Source organism: Ochlerotatus camptorhynchus, unplaced genomic scaffold (genome assembly GCF_037179485.1).
Source record: "Ochlerotatus camptorhynchus isolate MF236.1 unplaced genomic scaffold, CSIRO-AGI_Acam_v1.1 ptg000130l, whole genome shotgun sequence".
NCBI classification, from domain to species: Eukaryota; Metazoa; Arthropoda; class Insecta; order Diptera; family Culicidae; genus Ochlerotatus; species Ochlerotatus camptorhynchus.
In genome coordinates, this window is record NW_027040620.1 from 1,912,021 (window position 1) to 1,927,765 (window position 15,745).

The window sequence follows — 15,745 nt, forward strand, 5'->3', positions numbered from 1 at the left end:
CTCTCGGTACTGCCATTTTTGGTAGCGGACGAATCTGCGACGGTGACACCTCGAACGAAGATTTCGGAGGAGTTTCAGAAACTTGACTCAGGGCGTTATTTCTGTTTTCGGGATTACCTGAAGAAGTACCAACTGTATATGGTTGTTCTTCGGCCGAGTCGTTCAACACGACGATAGCCGAGTTTTGCATAGGCGTACCACAATGTTGCACATCCGTTGAATCAGTTGCTTCAGGCTGGTCGGTCACTTCGGATGGCGCGAAGGCTTCGTCTGGAAATACTGTTCGATCTGCCGGCCATATTCCGGACTTTTTGAAACCGTTGATGGCCACGCTTGTAGTGGCGGCTTTTACAAACGCAGTGCCCATCAATTCGGCTACGTCATATTGACCGATGGGCCTCCCTTAGCTCAGTCGGTAAAGGCGCAGCTACAAAGCAAGACCATGCTGGAGGTGGCTGGGTTCAATTCCCGGTCCGGTCTAGGAATTTTTCGGGTTGGAAAATTTCTCGACTTCCCTGGGCATAGAAGTATGATTGGACTTGCCACACAATTATACCAATGCAAAAATGGTACAGGCATCGAAAGCTCTCAATTAATAACTATGGAAGTGCATCTAGAACACTAAGTTGAGAGCACGCAATAAGCTAATATGCGATATGCAATAAGCTTGAAATGCGAAGAAGAAGAAGAAGAAGAAGAAGAAGAAGAATATTCTGCTGCACTCGCGTAGTGGATTTTAAACGGCCCCATGAAAGAGATGTCGAGTGGCTGCATTTTATTGCTGCAGTGTGGTGGTAAAACCAACACTGTTACAAAATTCGCTCGAGCTCTTTCTGCGAACGCCAAGTTCTTCGTATGCGAACTATGACCGTCTATGATCAAAAGAACGGGATTGCTCACAGTTGGGTGCACATTTTCCAGGAAGTGCTCAAACCAATCCAGGAAGATATCTGCGGTCATGTATCCAGAAGGGTTACAAGAGAACTTGGTTCCACTTGGCGCTCCCTTTTTTAACGATTCGTGCATCCGTGCCCTAGCAAATATAACGTAGGGTGGCAGGTGATGACCAGCCGCAGACATGCACATAACTACTGATGTCGTGTCTCCTCTATCTGCCGACGTGATGGAACCCACCTGCTTCTTCCCCTTTTTTGCTGCTATTTTCTGTTTCTTGGGAGGGACCTAAAATATTACAGTAAGTGTAAGTTTCAATTATAAGAAAATTGTAAAAGAGCTTACGGTACTGATCCCGGTTTCATCTGCGTTGTATATACGCGAAGGCGGGAACCCTTTGTCGGTCAATGTTGCTTCCAGCATATCAAAAAAAGCATTCACAGAGGGTTTATTGAACCCTCTGGCACGTGCCGTAGATGTCGCTTCCGGTTTGCGGAAGGATAGAGTTGGATTCCGCTTTAAAAATCCGTGAAGCCAGTCTCGTCCCGCTAGCTGCTTCTTTCTGTTGAACGAATGGGGTATCCCATTCTTTTCCGCCAACTCATACGCGAGCTTCTGCACGTCCGTCATATTAATTCCGTAGAACCGCGATTCCAGATCATGCAGGTGCCGAACAAGTTCCTGTTCTTGCTCAAGCGTGAAAACAGTAGATTTCGGTCCCATCTTCTTGGGCACATCTGGTGAGGCGATCCGCCGGATGAGAGTACTTCGTGGAATCTGATACTTCGCAGAAGCTCCATACACGGACATGCCACAATCGATGGCATGCCTAGCTGTAGCTAATTGCGCTTCTGTCCAGGACTTCCGGCTTGTTTTACGCTTGTATACACGCGGCATCTATAAAAAAAATTAAACCACTGTAATATAAACTGCGTATTATAAGATATCAGCACTGTTCGTCTTGCCCCGGGAGAGACTGTCCGAATCACCCCACTGGTAAGTTATTTATGAAAGTGCCAGTGCACGCACTCCAGATAACAAAATTTACCTACTTACTTCATCCAACAAAACAACCGGAATTGAACCAGGAACAAAATGACAACACGTTTTTTATGTATTTGACTGTTTATAAGCAGAAAAACCTTAAAAATTCAACACCGAAATTAACATCGCTGCGTTGCGCGAGCAAGCTAGATTTGTTTTTGTTTATATTTTTACATTTGACAGTTCCTGCACATAGCAGGGTGTCTCGAAAGGCATTCAATTTTGTGAATGAAGGGTGGGTGTGATAATTTTACAAAAAAATCAAAAGATGAACATGCAAACAAGCAACTGTCCGTCTTACCCCCACTGTCCGTCTTACCCCCAGTACCCCTATAGGCGATTTGTCGATCATAAATGTCGCCTTCCATAGCGCCCACCTTCGCAAGTGAATCCGCCTTCTCATTGCCCAAAATTGAGCAATGCGAAGGGACCCACGCGAAGGTGATGATGAAAGAGCGCACGGATAAAGCACTAAGCAGCTCTCGTATTTTCAAAAGAAAATACGAGAAGTGCCTTACCGGCCTAGCGGAACGGATAGCCTCGACAGAACTGAGACTATCCGTAAAAATAAAGTAGTGGTCTGGAATAAGTGAAGCAATAGTTTCCAAAGTGTAGTGAATTGCTGCCAGTTCAGTGAAAATGCTATCTAACATGAAGCTTTAGTGTGATAATTTATAAGCTAGAGAATGGTCTTAGAAGAGGGTAGGTAGATAGTTCCGTTAGAGTACGGCAGTATGAAAATTGAATAGCAGTTGAAAATGAGCAAAGGGCCATTAATGCGGCAGTGCAAGTCAAACGCACACTTTTTGCCTAACCCGTACGATGAACGCCGAGATTTGAAGTATGTCTATCTCTAATCTAATCTAATCTAATCGAGCACCAACTATATATACCTACATCATTTTTCTTGTCTATTTGATATATGTTTTACATCGAAGATGCGTCACACATATCAAAACGGCCAGGCCTACTGTGCAGCATTTAAGGGGTTAGATGATTCAGAAAACATCGGACCTGTTAAAATCGAAGAATTAAACACGATGCTTCAGAATCCAATAAATGGATGAAACGTGGACATCTCGAACCGTACGTTCCGATTTGGGTAATTATATGATTGGTTGGTCGTTGGAAGCATCAAAGCTAGAAAGGTTAAGTGATACTCCATTTTCTTCTGACGATTGGGGGATGAGCACTAACTCTTCTCCTAGTAAGGAGAAGGACAAAGGGAAAAGGATCATGTGAAATCTATGAACATAAAGAATATTTTTGATTTGAAATATACAATATAGACATGCATAACGGTGGTGGTCACTGCCCGAGTCTTGTCACTATTATCAAGTCATAACAAGGACTAAAATGTGATCCTTTGATAACTGGAAAATCCTGATTTCCTCGTTTGAAGTTGTCACGGCTAGGGTTCGATGGTAAATCTTATACCAGTAACGCACCACAAATAGGTGATCTCCCAACGTTACTAGTTTGAAAAGATAAAAATTAACAAAATGGAACGAACTCACCAAGTATAGACAATTGAACCTGAAAGCTGCTTGACTTGTGTTGATGTAGAAGTCCAAATTGTAGACAAAGCTTGACGGAGATCAACATGAAGTAGTCCGGTTTATGGTAGTTGCGCGGAATGTCTTCCGTCGATTTGAGATAAACAAATGTTCGGATGTATGTAGTCGATTTTTGATGTGCATTGGCAAGCCTTTTCGTGGCCAATAGTCATGTTCAACGCTGTGACTCAACGAATTCTACTTGGTTTCGGAACAGCTTCTCAGTGACAAATAATAGAGACTGATGAACTAGAAATTGTTTCTTGGCCCTGGTTTTGGCCAGATCAGCAACCAATTATAGATTATTGAAGTATGTCTTCAAATCTACAGGCAAAAAGTGTGCGCTTGACATTACTCAAAGACTGTCTGGGGCTGTGGAATATTTCTAGCGACGTTTCATCACTACCGACTCTAAATCCGACTCCGTCTCCAATTCAACAAAATACAATTACTTCAAAAAATTCCATGAAGGCTTGAAGTAGCTCATATTGGCTGAATGATCGTTGCGATTGAACAAAACTACACTGAGGCAAATAAACGTAAGAATTTCATAAGGCTCGACTAATGAACGAAACATATGAATAAGCGTGACTTATGAATAATTTTCGTCTCGCGTTAACCATTTAATTTTCCCATGGGATTGCAAGCGATGAAAGACAAGTGGTCAACACACAGCCTCGTACTCTCAACGTCCATGGTTCGGTTCCAGTCTGCTTCGCTTTATTATTTTTTAACAAAATTATTTTTCATAACGCAAAACAATGGAATGCACATACTGATTTCTTGTGGCTAAAATTCATAAGTGGATCTTGCCTCAGTGTAATATCTCCAACCACACAACTCGACCGGCATCTGGACCTCACGTTTTCAAGTCAATCCATTTCACCTCCCTTGTAGACGCTCCATGCTGAACGGTTCATCAAACTACAAACAAGAATCACGACAAGTACACAAGTTTTATTGCTCAAAAAAGGCGAAACAAATATTATCGTATTATCGTCGTGTGCTACCAGTCAGCAGTGGCAGCCGCGTGTTGCTCCATGTTTGACAAATGCTCAAATGTCAGTCAACTTTCCTCGAGCTGCGCGGATGATATGTTTAACATGAAAACATTTACAGATTTATGTGCACTGCTCTTTGTTGTTATTACTGCCTGCTTCTTTTTTTTCTTCTTTTGCTTGAAAAGAGTTGACAGTGAAGTTTGTTGACATTTAATTGAGACCCGCATTTGTAATCATCAAACGGTGCGTTTAGTGGTGGCTTTTAGGTTATGAAATGACACACGTGTCACGAATGATGAAGTGCATGCATCCAAATGGGTTGTGGGAGACTAACTCTACAACCAAAGGCGCAAGACCTCATTAAGAGCCACTTCAGTGACAACCGCATGTCCTAGTTAGTTTGTTTGGAGTTTGCTAGTGTACAACACCGACGCGCACGGACACAAAACGCTCTAATAAACTTGACGCGACGACGACGCTCGGATTGCGTAATACTTGCGGGTCATAAATCTCGGATTCCAACAAGCCAAGGGACCATTCACAAGGGCGGTTTTTTGATGCATTCAAGCACGTCTGCTCCAGTCGTTTAGTGTAAGTACAATGGCGTAAGATCATCTAAATTTAAATGAAGCAATCGATGGGGTTAATGTTTTCGCTTGGGACACGTTCCAACGATTCATCGGTGGCTGGTCTGTTCTAGTTTTTGGTTTGCAAATTCATTTAGAAACAGCTGATTTATTGCTAACGAATACTCAAAGTGGACGTTCTAAAGTCCTTTTACTCTTCTATCAGCTGCTCGGGCAACTTTGTTTGTAAAACCGTCTAAATCATTGAAATTACTTCTTCCCACTCTGTCGTTTGTTGGATCACAACCAACATCAAACGAAAGCTCCGGAGAAAAATTACCATCACCGCGCATTACGGGGCCCAGCTGGTGGTGCTGGATCATGATGCATACGTACGTTATTCCTCCATTGAACATTCTCCTAACAGTCAACTGAGTCCTACACACCTACCTGCTGCCACTTGCTCGCAGTGCTTTGATAAATCCTCAAGTGTCTTCTTCAACCCGGTAAGAGTCTTCTAATGCCCACTCGTTCGGTTTGCCTTATTGGCCAATTTATTACACCTCCGTCGTCGCCTCACCACCCCCCTCCTTCCACCTAATCCCCCGTCGATTGAGTATTACACCCGTGACTGTTATTATAAACTATTATTGCTATTAGTTGAAAGCGCGCAATTCATAATCTGTGCCCCCTCTCGCCGCATCGATGATGACGGGCGATGCACAAAGGTTGGCTTTGTAGAAGGAATCGGTTTTATTTTTTTTGCAGAGGTGGTAATTAACAACCCGTGGCACCTGCTGTGGCGAGTAGAGGATTGAATGGGAGGATACTCTTTCTCCATCTTCCATCTCTGCCGAATCAAGTGCTGAACACCTTCTATACTATGCATGGGAAACCTCTTAGCAGTGTAGTGCCATGGTGTGTTGACATACCACATGTTGTTCGGCAGTCAGAGGTAAACAGAAAATTTCAATAGATGCTTTTTTTGTGCGAAAAATAATAAACGAAAAATGTTGGGTGAACCCTTACCGATGGGGATCATTAACAAATAATTAAATAGTTGAGATTCGCTGAAATTTCCGCTGTTGTTGGTCATTTTTATTTGGGTTTTTGTTTTCCTTCGAGAGGGTTTCCGAGGTCAACGACATATTCAAATAAATGTGTGTACCAAAAACAAACGTACATTTTTTTTCCGATGGCAGATTCCCATGGCAATGATTGGGGGATAAATGAACCGGTAGCAACATTGCGAAATGGCCTTACAGCTGTGGTAAAAGTTTGCCAATTGCCCACGTGAATCAACAACATTCTATGTTGGCTGAGGAGATGTCAATACCAAAAGTGTCGACCATTCGTTGTTTCGAGCTAGCGAGCATCCATTAGGTACGTCAGAAGAATTTAAGAAAATATGATCCTTCCCCCTTTCGTCTCTAAAATACCTTTAAGCTTCATATTTCTATTTCACTCAGGTATCCTTCTTTGCACCTAATAGGAGGTGAAAACAAGGAACCACAACGAAGGAAATGGGATTTTTAGAAATCGAGAATGTTGTGGATCATCTCATTTGATTTAATATATAAACCGCTTTTGTCTTCGATAAACTTGTTGACCAACACGTCTATGCCATTGGATTGAGGTTTACTTGAGAACTACGGCACCAGAGGCGCTTTTTTCCTTTGTTCGGGACATAAACCACTGCGTATTCACACAGTATTCGGTTTGGATACAGTTGTCATTCTTGCCTTCATCGCAAGGAATCGATTATAATGGGTGTTCAATAAAAAATTAGATTTTTTTCAGTCATATAGCTATTATAAATTTTAAAAAAATTCAGCGAATTCAGTATTTTTTTATTAAAAACATAATGTTTATTCTTCAAAAAAAACGTCAATGAATATTGGAGAAGGGGCCCTGGTCAGCCGTACGACGCAACTTAGTCGCGATGCTCTCACAAGAGCGCTGGACGGCACTGAAATCATTCTCATTTTTATTTAACACCCGTTAAATGAAAGATCCCGCTAGTCATACCCTTCGGAGTGTTGAAACACCCTCCAAAGACGCGCCCCTTTGTCAGTTAAAATTGGATTCCTTAGCAACAAAAACAAGCAATGACCATGCATCAGAACCCTAGTCTTAACGACTTCAAACTAGGGAACAACGAATAGAAGATTAGGAATAACATAGGTGAAGACTAACTAACTAATTTTTTCCTTGTTTCAAGATCATCCTCGGTCCAGGCAACCCGAGGACTTCCCAACAAACAATTTTAGCTGCAGCTTAGCTTATACAGGCAAAAATTAGCTGCATAAGGCAAGTTTTGGCTGCATAAGCTAATCTGCAGCTAAAATTGTTTGTTGGGTTATCACTATCAACAAGGCATAAAAAGTAACAAGGACTAAGATGTGTTCCTTGAAGTACTGATTAAATCCTGTTCCCCTGTTTTGAAGTAGTTAAGACTAGGAATCGGTGGTAGATCTTACATCCCGTAACGTACCACGAAAAGGTGATCTACCCACGTTACGGGGTCAGAGGGTTCATTATTTTGCCCTTATGCAGGATGGGTACACATTTTTTAATTCCATCATATTATTCTTGGTTTTTTTATGTTTTGAAACATGTTGCATTACACTTGGTAGCAATTTGAGATTACACGATTAAAAATAGAGACGAAAAAAATCGTGTTACAGAATTGAGTATAATACAGTAAAAATGTCTCATGCTGAATTTTATTTCAAAACACATTTTGATTATTTTCTGGAGCGTAACCGTTCTCGAATTTGGCCAAGTTGGTTGAAAATGGTTCTTAGCCTACACAGTTGAAAAAAGTAATGTGAATTTCTATCACTATGATGCATATAAAAGGAGCGTCATGTATCATACAAGTTAACATTCAAAATATTGTTTGCAACATTTCTTGCAAGTGGTATTATGGAAGAAATATACTTGAAATTATCATTTTAGAGATCACTGAAAGCAGCTTTAGTCCGGAAATTAGAAGGTGCTAGCTCTACTGTTGATCCAGAAACCCATTTTAAAATGTTTGATAATTCATACCAATTCCGAAGTCACTTTCAGAAGCCATAAGCTCCACATGTCTACAGTTCCGATATCACATGGCTTATGGAACTGCAAGCACACCTTCAGGTTCAGATCAATGCTTTGAATTCAGCGCGTATTTAATGAAGCATGATGTAAAACACGATTGGGAATATCCTTTTTCAGTAAAATAATATGAAAAGATCTCACCAAATTATGTGTCTATAGATCCTGTCTTAAGACATTATTGTCGCCAGCGTCCTCCTCCTCTTGTTTGTAGATGCTTTTTTCCCAGCAGCACACATCAAAAGTTCTATTCAAAGGCACTAATTTCCTACTGTATAGCTTTAGATATTTATAAAAAAAAATGCAAAAATATTTGAAAAAAGTGTCAGAAGTCAACGATAAAACAGCGACCAAAAAAAACACAATTCCATCCGCAAGCGCAGCACACTGCGATCCGAGAGTTAAAATGACCGAATTCCGACCACAAAATTTAAAATTTAACATTTAGCAATTTAATATATTTAATATACATCAACAAAAAGTGACATTCAATTTGATTAACTGCCTCGAAAATTCGCAAAATATAAAAAAACGCGTGCATAGCTGTACAACAACTAGCAAATTAACCTTAGTTAATACTACACATAGGACACAAAATGCGCAAACTTTTTAAAAATTTATCTGAAACGAACGCGAACCATAATCGAAGTGAGATCCAAGTTCTATGTGAATCGGGCAGCCATGTTGTTCTTGCTTTCCCTAACAAAGACATCAATTGCGAGTACCTAAATTTGTGTCAAGCATGTACGCGTTTGAATAGTGTCGGGCACGAGACGTGGTCATTGCTCGAAGAGGACCTGCAAGCAGTGGTAGTTTTCGAACGACGCCTGCTTAGGGCCATCTTTGGCGGGGCTAATGAAAATGGTGTATGAAGGAGAGTAATGCACTCTACCACGAACAACTCATTAAAAGATCAAGTAATTCTGTAATTCAAAACAACCTTCCGCCAAAGCAGTGAAACAATCATGACATGACTACCAACAAATATCCACCAACATCCAAACAAACACAAAATTATGCAATCCACTAAGGCTTCACTCGCCAGTTCCCATCGTTCGTTCTGATCAGTTTCGGCTATCACCCGCATATGTACTCACCGAATACCTAAAGTACTGTGCGAGTTGTTTCTATTTACACACCCCATTCGATGTCATTGGCACCTGCTGCAACTGTGAGGGAGCGGCGGGCGCGCGCAGTCTGCTTCGGCACGACAGATCGATTTGTTACGATAAACGTAGATACCTACAACCCTCGCGTTCCGTGTGTCATGTTGTCATCGCAACCAGTCGTCTAAGCCAAGAACCACTTCTAATGGGTTAAGAGAGACACATTAGTTCGGTACTGCATCTTAATTATCTGCTTCCCCCGTGTTTGCCAAGTACCTTGTTTCTTCAAGCTCTCACTCTGTACGTTGACACGAAAACAATCCACCTCAAGGTTCTCCGGCCGCGTGGTTCGGATTGGATCGAACCAGCTAGTCAGTCTAGGTCTATCGTCTCACCACACGGTTTGTGTTTTATGTCTACAATCGCAAAGTGGATCCCTGTCGTACATAATGAGTACCCTCCTAGGAGCGCTTCAGCCAAGATGTTGTTTGGTTGTTGTTGCTTATAGTGCAAACATATTTACATGGAGCAGCATGGCAGTTTTATTAACGAGGTGCAAGTTCGATGTTATTTTATGTTCTCTTTCCGATTTGCCCGTCTCGGTGGCAGAAAGGTAAATAGTAAGGTGTGAACATTCGCTTTGCCTATCCGCGGGCCATAAAATTGACAACTCACAGTTCCTTGGCGGGTGCTCCCGCAACGGACGACCGAGGAGAGGTAGTGGACCCGGCAAACCTGAAGCATAAATAATGCTCAACTGCATGCCGTGAACTTTCCGTGCCATGTCGCAATAAAGCTGGCCACTGTCACCTTCAGTGTAACATTATCATCATCATCATCATCACCACCACCATTATCACACGAGAGCCCATGGAGCCGCAGTGGCTACAACATCTCCGGCCAAGACTAGTTTTTCCGCTACCTCGTACGGGTGTCTAAGACTTCCAACAAGAGGAATGCGCAAATGTGCGACTAGTTAAATTTATCTTCACACATAGCTGATGGCCAGCTGCAGCAAGCAGCGAGTTTTTGAAGTGTGTTTTCATGATAAATTGTTTACTTGAGTAGGTCCGAAGTTGACCAGCGTATGCGAATGTAAAGCAAATCATAATTGAGTAAGTAAGGTAAGTAAGTGAGGTCTTGTTAGCTTGGAGGAGCGATCAATGATCCCCCGTAATTTGCGCGTTCACGACCAGCACCTAACAATTACGATAAATGGGCGATTAAAAGTTAATTAAATTACACGATGTCTGCCGGCGACGGTGAAGGGTTTAAAGCGATAAAATTTGAAGAAAAGTATGTATTTTTTATTGTACACTTATTTTTTCTGATAAGAATTTTGATCATTTGATAAGGATAGCTTTTTCGACTTTTGTTGAGAGAAAATATAACCCAATTTTTGCACAATAGTTCATGATTATGAAGGAGTTCGAAACAACTACAAAATTGTGGAAGAAATATTCCTAGAATTTTCTACAAAATAATTTTGATCATTAATTCAGAATTTCAGAAAAGTTAGGAGACCTCAGGAAATCTCAAAATGTAGGGTACTTCAGGGATGTTCAGAGAAGTTAAGAGATGTCTAGAGATCTCCAGAAATATTCAGAGAAGTTCAGGAACCTTCAGATAAGTTTTGGAGCATCGAAAAAATCTCAAAATCTCAATTTAAAGGCACTTCATTCAAGGAATTATGAGAAAGTTCAAGTAAGAATGCCAGTGACAACTCACTGATGAGACAACGATATCCCATTTCCATGCTACTCCCCTGATTCTACCCTAAAAATGTTACCCTTTCTAACCTCGAGTAAATCGGGAGCAATCGGCCCACCCCTACTAGACGCAGTGTTGAGTTAATCTTGTTAAACTACAAGCAGTGAAATATTGGCTCCGTAAAGCTAACACGATTGAGTCTTCCAAATAAATTGAGTGAAAACAGTTTGGTGATAGCTAGTAAGACTTAGAGAACGTTTAAAAATTGATTAAATGTTCAGAGGGCTTGCATCGCATTTATATACTTTTCCTTGAAGTTTGCTTAACGTAATGTTTTCGAAGTCAAGATAGAGCTGTAATTAGGGCGTAACATCCTTTGTAAACAATGACTTCTCTCGTTGATTTCTCGGTATTCAAGGCACGCCTACACAAACCAACATATCCATCGGGTAGGAGAAGTCTTCCTCTACTCGATGGTGATGTCGATTTGCCAGGGAGAGCCATGACTTCCGAGAAATCATCGAGAGAAGTCATTGTTTACAAAAGCTGTTATGCCCTAATTCCAGCTCTGTCTAGAATTGTATGAGTAGTTTTAAATCGACAAAATAGTACGATCAACTCGGGGCTAACTTGCAAAGCCAAAATTACGACTGAAAAAAGCCTAAAATCGCAAAATCAGAACACTGAAGTGGCCTTTTAAAACACCATTAAAATCCTCAACATTACCTTAAAAACGACTTCTCAACCGCCTATTGTTTCCAAAACGACTTTATAACACCAAAATGGCTTATAATATCTTTAACCTTCCTACGGTGTTCGGGTCAATATGACCCAACTCGCACTTTCAAAGCGTCCAAACTTCGCTCTAAAATGTTATGACATTTAAACTTTTATGGAAAACTCAATTTCTCCGTATTGGCCGAAATTTTTGGACGTTCCTGAAGGGCTCAACAAAAAAATTACGTTTCAGCTGTTCGGGTCCTATTGACCCAGATTTGACCCAACGATTTCGGGGGCATTATTGTACCAAATTTCAAATTCTTTGCACCCAAATTTATCTTAATCCGATCACATATCTAGGATTGACCGGAGTTGACCACTCAGAATCGGTGTCGGAATGATCAAAGTTTGGCTATTTTTGTACGGGTGTGTTGCATTTCAAACTGTACGCATTAGTCACCTGGTGATCCCGGAACAGGTTCCAGAGGCACCGTAAATGTGGCCAATTTATCACTTAAATAGAACAAAGCCGGGTGGCGCCCCAAAATCATGAAGAATCCATCTGGTGAATCCCAATGTCCAAATCCCGGACACGTTGACGTGGCCTCTGATCTGCGAATTTCGAGGCGTCACACGGCTTGGTTCTATGGAAGTGATAAATTGTTCACATTTATGGTGTAACCGGAACCTATTTCGGGACCACCAGGTGGCCAATGTTGTTTTAGACAGTTGACATAGCCTCTGATGAATTAGCCATGGAATTCTGCGAATGTTGAGGTATCACACGACATGGTCCTGTGAAAATCATAAATTGGCCACCTTTTTTAGGTTACCAGAACCAGTTCCGAGACCACTGGATGGTCAATGTTGCCCCGAACATGATGGCATGGCCTCTGCTGAATTCTTCATGAAATTTTGCAAATTTTGAGGGTTTGCACAAATTGGTTCTAAAAAAATCATATATTGGCCATCTTTTCGGTTTTCCCGAAACCTGTTCCGAGACCACCGGATGGTTAATGTTGCCCCGGACATTTTGGCATGGCCACTGATGAATTCTTCATGAAATTATGCTAATATTGAGGTTTTTCACGAAATGGTTCTATGAAAATCATAAATTGGCCAACTTTCCGGGATTTCCGGAACCTGTTCCGAGACCACCGGATTGCTAATGTTGCCGCGGACATGTTAACATGATCTCTGATGAATTCTTCATGAAATTCTGTCAATTTTGAGGTTTTCCACGAAGTGGTTCTATGAAAATCATAAATTGGCCGTCTTTCCGGGTTTCCCGGAACCTGTTCCGAGACCATCAGGTGGTCAATGTCGCCCCGGACATGTTGGCATGGCCTCTGATGAATTCTTCATGAAGTTCTGCAAATTTTGAGGCTTTGCACGAGTTGGTCCTATGAAAATTATAAATTGGCCACCTTTCTGGGGTTCCCGGAACCTGTTCCGAGCCCACCGGATGGCAAATGTTGCCCCGGACATGTTGGCATGACCTCTGATGAATTCTTCATGAAATTCTGCTAATGTTGAGGTTTTGCACGAATTGATTCTATGAAAATCATAAATTGGCCACCTTTTCGGGGTTCCCAGAACCTGTTCCGAGACCACCGGATGGCTAATGTTGCCGCGGACATGTCAACATGATCTCTGATGAATTTTTCATGAAATTCTGTCAATATTGAGGTTTTCCACGAATTGCTTCTATGAAAATCATAAATTGGCCGTCTTTCCGGGGTTCCCGGAACCTGTTCCGAGACCATCAGGTGGCCAATGTTACCCCAGACATGATAAAAAATGGGCTCTGATGAGTTCTTCATTAAATACTGCAGATTTGGAGGTGCAGCACGGCTTGGTTCTATGAAATTGATCAATTGGCCACATCTACGGTGCTTTCGGAACCTGTTCCGGGACTACCAGGTGGCCAAGTCGAATTAGAAAGTACACATAATTTCATTCTCATTTACGGTGCTTCCGGAACCTGTCATTCTGAGCAAGAACCGATAGCTGATCGAAAACAAATGAATATCGTAATGTGGTATGATAGCAGATTTCGGTGCTTCCCGAGCAGGAACCGATAGCTAATCGATAACAAAAGAATATCTTAATGTGGTATGATAGCAGATTTCGGTATGCTTGTGGTATAAAACCTTGTTTTGATATTATTCAGTTATCGAAATATGTTGTGAAATATCAAATGAATACCAAAATAACAAAATGTGATCTTTCAGTTTTTAGACAATAACATCTAAAAGAGTTATTGAATTGGTATTAGAAGACCTTCAAAATATCAAACTATGGTATTCAGGCATCTAAAAAACCGTCTGTTATCCGTTTGTTATTGTAATAACTAAATTTTTTAGTTGTTCGTTATTCGTAGAATATTTTTGAGGTATTATTTTTGGTATTTTACCTCTTATGTCAGCCTCACTAATACCATATTTAGGTTACCAGTTATGCTATTTTCATACCTGAATTTGGTATTAATAAGTTATGTTTTCCTGCTCGGGCTGAGGTCACCGGATAGCCAATGTTTCCCTGAACAGTACACATTGTCAGTGGTGTTCATTTTGATCGCAAGTTATAACATATTCAGCCCTTTGAAATGCATTTTACGACTCCTATTGTGAAAACAACACCCGTACAAAAATGGCCAAACCTTGATCTTTCGGACACCGATTTTGAGTGGTCAATTCCGGCCAATCCTAGATTTGTGGCCGTATTCACAAAATGTAAGCCGTAAAGATTAGTTTGGGTGCAAAGAATTTGAAATTTGGTAAGGAAATGCCACCGAAATCGTTGGGATAAATCTGGCTCAATATGACCCGAACACCTTAAATGTTACTTTTTTTGAACACCGTAGGAAGGTTACTATGGACTAAAAATTATTAAAACGGCAAAACAACTGTTTTAATAATCTTTCAATATCATTGAACGTCAAAAAGCCAAACATTATTTAAAACAATGTCCAAATGTCCAAGACATTTCAAACTGGCTATAAAATTGCAAAATGGTATTGGAAACGTATTGGCATTTGAACAGTGTCTCAAATGGTCCAGGAATGACAAAATTGTTCGAAAAATGGTGCGAAATGTCAAAATGGCATATTAATAGCGTCCAATAATATTAATCCTTTGTCAATATGACCATAGGAAATTTTCCCAAGTAACATTGCAAGTTTTATAGAGGTTTTATAGCATTCTACAAGTTTGAGTCGTGGTTTACAGAACCCTCATAAAACCATAATTGTTACTTGGGTTGATTATTCATCAAACCGATTTTTTCTCTGACATTTTTGCACTTTAGTTCTTGATATGCCTGCCTCTTAGGTGATACATATTTCGAATTTTATTTGACACCCGTTTTGAAGGATTTTCGCAATGAACCTAGTTTTATTTTAGAGGCACAGATAAATGGGTTAAAATGGCCTCCAAACCTTTCAAAACTGGCTTTAAAATATTAAAATGGCTTCGAAATTGCAAAATAAAAGATTGAACGCCCTTTAAAACGTGAAAATATCCTTAATAACCCATTGATCACTAAAAAAGGCATTGGCAATCTAAATATAATTTTGAAACAGGTTGTTCATTTGAATCTCAAAATAATTTTAAGATCAGGGAAATGTTTACAGATATTTTTAAATGCATGATCAAGTTGCCTAAATTCGGTGGGTCGTGATCCATAGATTGAGAAACACTAACTTGAAGTTTCTCAAATCTCTAATACAAGCTGGACTCCATTTATGAGGTACCATGCCTCATAACTTTTATCATAATAAGAAACTGAAAGACTTCAATGCGTCGTCATTCCGAGGAACTGACAAGCGACGAACTCGTACTGATTTGACAAATTTATCCGTATTTCAGTAGGTGATTTTACTTTATTCATTGCCTGACTGACTAATCATTGCTGTCGTAATTGTTTCCAATTCTCAGAAATAAATACCATTAAACCTCACACCAATAGTTGAACGCATTCCACGCACACACACACACACACACGCATAATTCATGTTCATGCCGCAATCTTGAACAACATCTCTG

At 40.7% G+C, this 15,745-nt stretch overlaps 1 protein-coding gene across 3 annotated transcripts in view; it reads left to right on the forward strand.

Moving 5' to 3' along the window:
• AdamTS-A (ADAM metallopeptidase with thrombospondin type 1 motif A) overlaps positions 1–15,745 on the forward strand; it is a 629,564-nt gene that overhangs the window by 521,445 nt on the left and 92,374 nt on the right. The gene's annotated exons all lie outside the window — the stretch shown is intronic.